Here is a 7,995-nt window from a genome sequence, read left to right as displayed (position 1 = left end):
GAAGATACTAAAAAAATCCCTGTACATGACAAAAATTACTTTCCACTGAGCTATATTTGTATTTTTAAATATAAAGTCACTTAGTTAAAGCCACTTGGATACTTATTTTCTGACATGGAATTTCTTTTTAGTCTTTATTTAAATAAATAGTACAAGTTGCCTGATCCCTATAAAATTCTGTGGGTAAACAAGTACTATAAGATGAAAGGTGTCAGAACACTGATGATACTTTGCATTCATTGACCCAGCAAAGGTGCTGGACAAAGGCTCATTTTTAAAATGGAGCATAATTCAAAATTATGGACTAGGCAAATCAATAATTCTTTATGCACATCAGGTAAAGCAATTTTTTTAGTTAGATAATTGGCTTTAAGGAAAATATCTCACTAAACTAAAGACTTTAGAGGTGCAAATGAAAAATATATCTTTATTTCCCCTTAACTGTAAAACCAAAGTCTGAATATCTTAATTTGGACTTTCCATGATGTATTTATTTTTCAAATTAAATTTTCTCATTGTTTTCTAAATTCTTTTTGTAAATTTCTGAACTTAGAACACAACTGAACTCCAAAAACAGATAAACCTATTACACTTTGCAAGGATTTATGAGTACTCTTATAAGTGAACGTGAGTGTATATTTGGAAGAATTGATTCATAAAAGCCGGAGACACTGACTACTTCTTTAAACTCCTTGAATAAGTAAACTTTACATAAACAGATTGTATTACCTGTAAGAATTGTTCATCTGATATGCTGAAATATTTACTCTTTAATGCTTAATGTAATTTGTAAAATACATAAATGTCAAAGGTGAGGCCAGAGAAAGTAGTTCTTTAGGAACTTCTACAAATAGTCCCCTTCTCTGGTAATTAGATGATTGAAACTATTCCTCCTACCCCTCCAAATGGTATAATGCCACCAACCAAACTGTGAAGAGTGTATTTTGTTACTAATTTCAAACTAAAATGATGTCAGTTGTAATTGTTTTAGAGTGTCTAACCTATTAATTTGCTTCTATGTGGCCATGTATGGGACATGTCACAATTGGATGGATACTGGCAAGTTGAGTCCCCTTAAATTGCTTTAGATAAATCATTTGATTTCAGCTTCTCCTTGACTGATGTAAATAACAAACCTGGGAACTGTTTATATTGCAAAGGTTACCAATCTAATAGAATCAATTTTTTTTCTAGCCCAGTGGACTTCCTTTCCATCTGATCAGCCTATGGCACCCATTGACTGACAAGTAGTCCACAGTCAGTTTACCTTTAAAAGAAAGTAAGTTTTATCACTTATTTCTGTACATGTTTTCCTTTTATTACGGCTTACATTTGAAGTGCCCTGGGGGTCTTTGGTATCTTATCTTTTCTTTCCCTGGACTGCTTGCAATTCAGTTGCAAAATACTTATTCTCTCCCAACATTTTGTTTATTTATTTATTTATTTTTAACTTCTCACACCCAAACTAAACTACATCAATACCTTATTCCCTGGCACTTTTATAGAGGAGATGAATGAAGTAGACCACTTCTGATAGAAATAGCCTGTTTTCCCTGTTTCTCTTAGAGTTCTTTTTAATTTTGGCCATGTGGTCAAGGATCTCAGACAAGCAAGTTTTTTTTTGTGAGTGACTGGTGTGTAAATAGTTAACTTAGGAAACTTGGGATGGAGACTTGGCAGGGGGCCCATGGTTCAGAATATTAATATTTCTCTATCAGTTTAAAGATGGAAAAACAGTATGACCTTCTTCAAACAGCCAAGCTATAATTTCAGCTGCTCCTAAGGATTTGTGTGTGCTGTTTTATTTTTTTTTCCCCTCATTTCCTCACAATCTAGAGAGTCAGCAACAATGTTCCTATAATAAACCTCTTTGGCTTAGAGCCAATAAATTTTTATAGGTAGGCAGAACCTCAGCCATCATTCATTTAGGAATTTTTCATTCTGGGTTCTGGAGTGCCTTTATGTTACATTAAGAATATCTCAGGGGCGCCTGGGTGGCACAGTCGTTAAGCGCCTGCCTTCGGCTCAGGGTGTGATCCTGGCGTTCTGGGATCGAGCCCCACATCAGGCTCCTCCGCTATGAGCCTGCTTCTTCCTCTCCCACTCCCCCTGCTTGCGTTCCCTCTCTCGCTGGCTGTCTCTATCTGTGTCAAATAAATAAATAAAATCTTTTAAAAAAAAGAATATCTCAGATCTTCTCAGGGGAAAAGGGAGAAGACAAAAATTAAGAGTTTAAGATCAGAAAGTGTTCACCCTTTTATGAGAATACCTCCAATTTATCTGATATTGGAGTGGTACTTCAAATTTTATGAAATACCAATTTTAATGATTAATCACTTGGAAATCCCCTATTTTCTGTTTTTCAACTTTCATTGCTCAAGCATGATAATAACAAATATTACTTCCCTGAGTCTAGCTCTGTTTATCATTGGAAGACATCAGAAACCATTCTATTCATTCTATATTTGTCTCAAACTCAAAGAAAGGCCCTATCCTTCTCCAAACCTGTCTATAGGGACATGCACAGTGGAATTCAAAACATCAAAACTTCCACGTCTGTGTCATCCCTGCAAAACCGCCTCTGGTAACTGCCAAAGTCGCACTGAGTCAGTGCCCCACTGTGCCTCATCGGATGGAAACTATTCGGATGTGTCAATACCTCAGAACGGTTGGAGCCTGCAAAGAATGTTGAGATCTCTGAGCTCTTAATATAAAAAGAAACAAGGTGTGCTCTCCTCATATGTGGGGAATCTTACTTCCTAACTATGCTAATCCATGAGTCCCTAGGCAATGCTTTGACTTTCAGAGATTTTTGTGGAATAACTGTATCTGTACTTTCTACCAAATTCTTCTCCTCAGAGAATATCCACACTGGTGGATATTAGGCTAGAAATAATGTGATACTTAACACTGGGCTGTTCAACCTCCCCCTTTCCTACCTTCCCCATTAGACCCTGAGATAGTTTTTTAGGCCTTGTATGCCTGGACTTCATTTTTCCTTGTGATAAGATATTGTCCTGGAGATTCTACAATTCCTTACATAAATTGCTCATGGCTAGACATGGCCCTCAGACCCTCCAGTGGAGCTCCTATATGCATGCATCCTATGATATAAGCAAAGCTAAGGTTCAAGCTGACATAGGGAATTGAGGTCCACACAGATGAGAATGACTTGCCTAGAGTCTCAGAGCCAGTGACAGGACCAAAAACATGATTTACTGTGACGAGTTCTCTGTAATACACAGCTTCTCAGGAACTCTTGGTCAACATCTCCTTAAAACACATTCAACCAATATCATTTGACACCAAATTACGTAAATGTCACTTTGAAAATAGAATCAGTAAGAAAGAGATATGAGAAGAAGAGCTAATTCCAATTTCCTTGATTTTTACCTAATTATCTTTTCCAAGACCCTATTTAGGATACCACATACATTTAGCTATCATCTCTCTTTAGGCTCCTCTTGGCTATGATAGTTTCTCAAACTTACTTTTTCATGATGTCAGGAGTTCTTGAGGAGTGCTGGTCAGGTATTATAGGATGCTTCTCTACTGGGACTTGTCTCCATGTTTTTCTCCTGAGGAGACTTGGGTTTTAGAGAGGAAGAACACAGAGGATCACATATCGTATTCATTATATCATATCAAGGGTACACAGCATGACCATGATTTATGACTGCTAATGTTAACGATGACTACTCACTTCCTAAATGAATGTTTGTAATTTTCCCCACTGAAGTTACTCTTTCACCCCTATTTCCATACTTCACTTTTGGAACAAAGTTTCTGTGCACAGCCCACATGTCATGGGTGGAGAGTTACATTTCCTCTCCTGTAGGCCAGGAAATCTAAATCAATTATTTGGAATTCTGTATGGAAGATTTACCTCTTCTTCCTCTGTTCATTAATTCATTAAATCATTTATTTATATTCATGGAATCATGGACATTTATTTTATACTTTGCATTATAATCTAATACTACTTTATTTTGTTGTTCTAATTATTCCTTTCAGCTTTGGCCACTGGAAACTCTTTCCATTAGCTCATAGGCTCTTTGACAAACCTAAATAATGTGAGTTTTTTGGGAAGGGGTTAATATGGAACACTACATGTCTTTTTTCCACCGGATGTTTTTTCCTTCTTTATCAAAGATTAGTTGCCCAAAGAGCTGAGGGTCCATTTCTGGGTTCTCTATTCTGTTCCATTGGTCTATGTGTCTGTTTTTGTGCCAGTACCATGCTGTCTTTGTGTTCACAGCTTTGTAGTACAGCTCAAAATCTGGCATTGTGATGCCCCCAGCTTTGTTTTTCCTTTTCAACAGTTCCTTGGCGATTCGGGGCCTTTTCTGGTTCCATACAAATTTAAGGACTATTTGTTCCAGTTCTTTGAAAAATGTCATTGGTATTTTGATCGGGATAGCACTGAAAGTGTAGATTGCACTGGGTAGCACAGACATTTTAACTATGTTAATTCTTCCGATCCATGAGCATGGAATATTTTTCCATCTTTTTGTGTCTTCCTCAATGTCTTTCAAGAGTGATTTAGAGTTTCTAGACTATAGGTCCTTTACGTCTCTGGTTAAGTTAATTCCAAGGTAACGTATGGTTTTTGGTGCTATTGTAAATAGGATGGGATTCCCTAATTTCTCTTTCTTCAGTCTCATTATTCGTGTATAGAAATGCAACTGATTTCTGAGCATTGATTTTGTATCCCACCACATTACTGAATTGCTCTATAACTTCTAATAGTTTGGGCGTGGATTCTTTTGGGTTTTCCATATAGAGTATCATGTCATCTGCAAAGAGAGACATTTTGACTTCTTCTTTGCCGATCTCTTCAATTAATGGTGCTGGGAAAATTGGACAGCTACATGCAAAAGAATGAAACTTGACCACTCTCTCACACCATACACAAAAAAACTCCAAATGGATGAAAGACCTCGATGTGAGACAGGAATCCATCAAAATCCTAGAGGAGAACATAGGCAACAACCTCTACGACATTGGCCAAAGCAACCTTTTTCATGACACATCTCCAAAGGCAAGAGAAACAAAAGATAAAATGAACTTGTGGGACTTCATCAAGATAAAAAGCTTCTGAACAGCCAAGGAAACAATAAAAAAAACTAAGAGGCAGCCCACGGAATGGGAGAATATATTTGCAAATGATGCTACAGATAAAACACTGGTATCCAAGATCTACAAAGAACTTCTCAAACTCAATATGCGAGAAACAAATAAACAAATCATAAAATGGGCAGGAGATATGAACAGACACTTTTCCAATGAAGACATACAAATGGCTAACAGACACATGAAAAAATGTTCAAAATCATTAGCCATCAGGGAAATTCAAATCAAAACCAGACTAAGATACTACCTTACACCAGTTAGAATGGCAAAAATTGACAAGGCAAGAAACAACAATTGCTGGAGAGGATGTGGAGAAAGGGGATCCCTCCTACACTGTTGGTGGGAATGCAAGTTGGTCCAGCCACTCTGGAAAACAGTGTGGAGGTCCCTTAAAAAGTTAAAAATTGAGCTACCCTATGACCCAGCCATTGCACTACTGGGTATTTACCCCAAAGATACAGACGTAGTGAAGAGAAGGGCCATATGCACCCCAATGTTCATAGCAGCATTGTCCACAATAGCTAAATTGTGGAAGGAACCGAGATGCTCTTCAGCAGATGAATGGATTAAGAAGTTGTGGTCCATATAGACAATGGAATATTACTCAGCTATCAGAAAGAACGAGTTCTCAACATTTGCTGCAACATGGACGGCACTGGAGGAGATAATGCTAAGTGAAATAAGTCAAGCAGAGAAAGACAATTATCATATGGTTTCTCTCATCTATGGAACATAAGAACTAGGAAGATCGGTGGGATAAAGAAAGGGGGGGTAATCAGAAGGGGAAATGAAGCATGAGAGACTACGGGCTCTGAGAAACAAACTGAGGGCCTCAGAGGGGAGGGGGGTGGGGGAATGGGATAGACTGGTGATGGGTAGCAAGGAGGGCACGTATTGCATGGTGCACTGGGTGTTATATGCAACTAATGAATCATCAAACTTTACATCAGAAACCAGGGATATACTGTATGGTGACTAACATAATATAATAAAAAACCATTAAAATAAAAAAAAAAAAGAAAGGAACGTAAAAAAAAATATGGAACACTACATGAATTTGCATGTCATCCTTTTGCAGGGGCCATGCTAATTTTCTTTGTATCATTCTAACTTGAGTTTATGCTTCCAAAGCTAGCATTAATGTGTTTTTGCTTTTGTTTTCTTTCACCACTTCCTTACTTTTTGACACAGCAGGAGTCTCTAGTCTCATCTTAAGTATTTCCTTCCCTAGTCCTAGAATCAACCATGCTTCAAGGAATATTATTCAAAACCAAGATTTGGGCCTTAGGGTGTGTTCATTTTTGCTGGGGTGTTATTTCTTTTAGGCTTTCTCATCTGACAGAGCAAAGAAATATATGTTTGTATACTAACCCCTATATATACACATATCTACATATATATGTAGATATAGGTGGATAGATTATGTAACCTTCTGTAACAATACTAAGCTAAACATAAATTCTTACTGAGAGTAGTTACTTTTAAATTTCTCCTGCCTCTCAATTTTTATCTTTGCACATTTCCTGCTTTTATTCTGTCTTCCAATTATCTCCTTTAAATTAGGCTTGCTCAATCTAAATAACAGTAGGCTGGAAGCTTCTAAAAAGCCACCATCAACATACTGGTAGCTGCTAATTAAAACTCTGAAATAAATGAGGTAACTCAATAAAACCTAATTGAGAGGTAGGAGTCTGATGGGCAGCCCCAACATTTTTGTTTTTTGTTTTTAAGATTTATTTACTTATTTTGGAGAGAGAGAGAGTAGAAACAAGGGGAGGGGCAAGGGGAGAGACAGAGCACCCTCAAGCAGACTCCCCATTGAGCACAGAGTCCGACTTGGGCTCAATCCCAGGGCACTGAGATCATGACCTGAGCTGAAATCAAGAGTCAGTCGCTCAACCAACTGAGCCACCCAGGAACCCCACAGCCCCAATGTTTAAGATACAAACCCAGAAGAGGAACACCAATAGTGAGTGTTATTATTGAAGCTATCAGAATGTGTTTGTTCATAGCCAATTAATCTTAATTCCCCCAACAAGTTTTATTTTTTCAAGCCTCCATGCCTTTGCATGTGTTGTTTTTGCTCTGTCTAGAATTCTCTGCACAAATTATTCCAGTTGGTAAATTTCATCTTACCATTTTTTAAGATTTTATTTATTTATTTGAGAGAGAGACATACAGAGAGACAGAGAGAGAACATGAGTGGAGAGAGGAACAGAGGGAGAGGGAGATGCAGACTCCCCCTGAGCAAGGAGCCCGATGGGGGGCTCCATCCCCAGATCCTGAGGTCATGACCTGAGCCAGTCAGACACTTAACTGAATGGGCCACCCAGGCACCCCTCTTTTTACCATTCCATACGTCCTCTCCCATCACCTAACTCCCATTTAAATATAACTTCCAGCAAAGTTTTTTGTGATGTCTTAACCCAAATGGTTATGTGTACATTTCATTCTAATTTTGTAGTAACTGCCTTTCTTATGATGTTTACCTTACTGTAGTGTAATTGTGTGTTTAAATGCTTTTGTCTTTCAACAAGTTGTGAATTTTCTGTTATCATTTGCTTCCAATTCTAAAACAGTATCTGGCACATAGTAGACATTCAAAAAAAAAGTTTATGAATTGAGCAATTGAATTAAAGAAGAGAATATTTCATAGGGATTAAAAGGGCAAGCATATAGGTGAATTTGACAATGAAACTTGGAACAAAGTTATATTAAGGTTATTAAGTCTGGAAAAGTCTCCAGTCCCAAATTATCTATTCCATTTACCTGTCACAGGGTCTGAAATTCACCATTAGAATTTCTTTCATTCATTTCAATATATTTTTGTTCAAAGTATCATTTTTCAAAGTGAAAAAATAT

The 7,995-nt window shown here is 37.4% G+C and overlaps 1 non-coding gene across 1 annotated transcript; it reads right to left on the bottom strand.

Moving 5' to 3' along the window:
- Positions 1–6,166: 6,166 nt before the first annotated feature.
- LOC113260674 (U6 spliceosomal RNA) lies at positions 6,167–6,269 on the bottom strand. The gene has a single exon (XR_003318054.1). It is a non-coding gene; the product is annotated as a U6 spliceosomal RNA (small nuclear RNA).
- Between the last annotated feature and the right edge of the window lie 1,726 nt (positions 6,270–7,995).

This window comes from Ursus arctos, unplaced genomic scaffold (genome assembly GCF_023065955.2).
Source record: "Ursus arctos isolate Adak ecotype North America unplaced genomic scaffold, UrsArc2.0 scaffold_18, whole genome shotgun sequence".
Classification (NCBI taxonomy): domain Eukaryota; kingdom Metazoa; phylum Chordata; class Mammalia; order Carnivora; family Ursidae; genus Ursus; species Ursus arctos.
The sequence above is the reverse complement of the archived record's forward strand: the minus strand, read 5'-3'. Positions and strand labels throughout refer to the sequence as shown.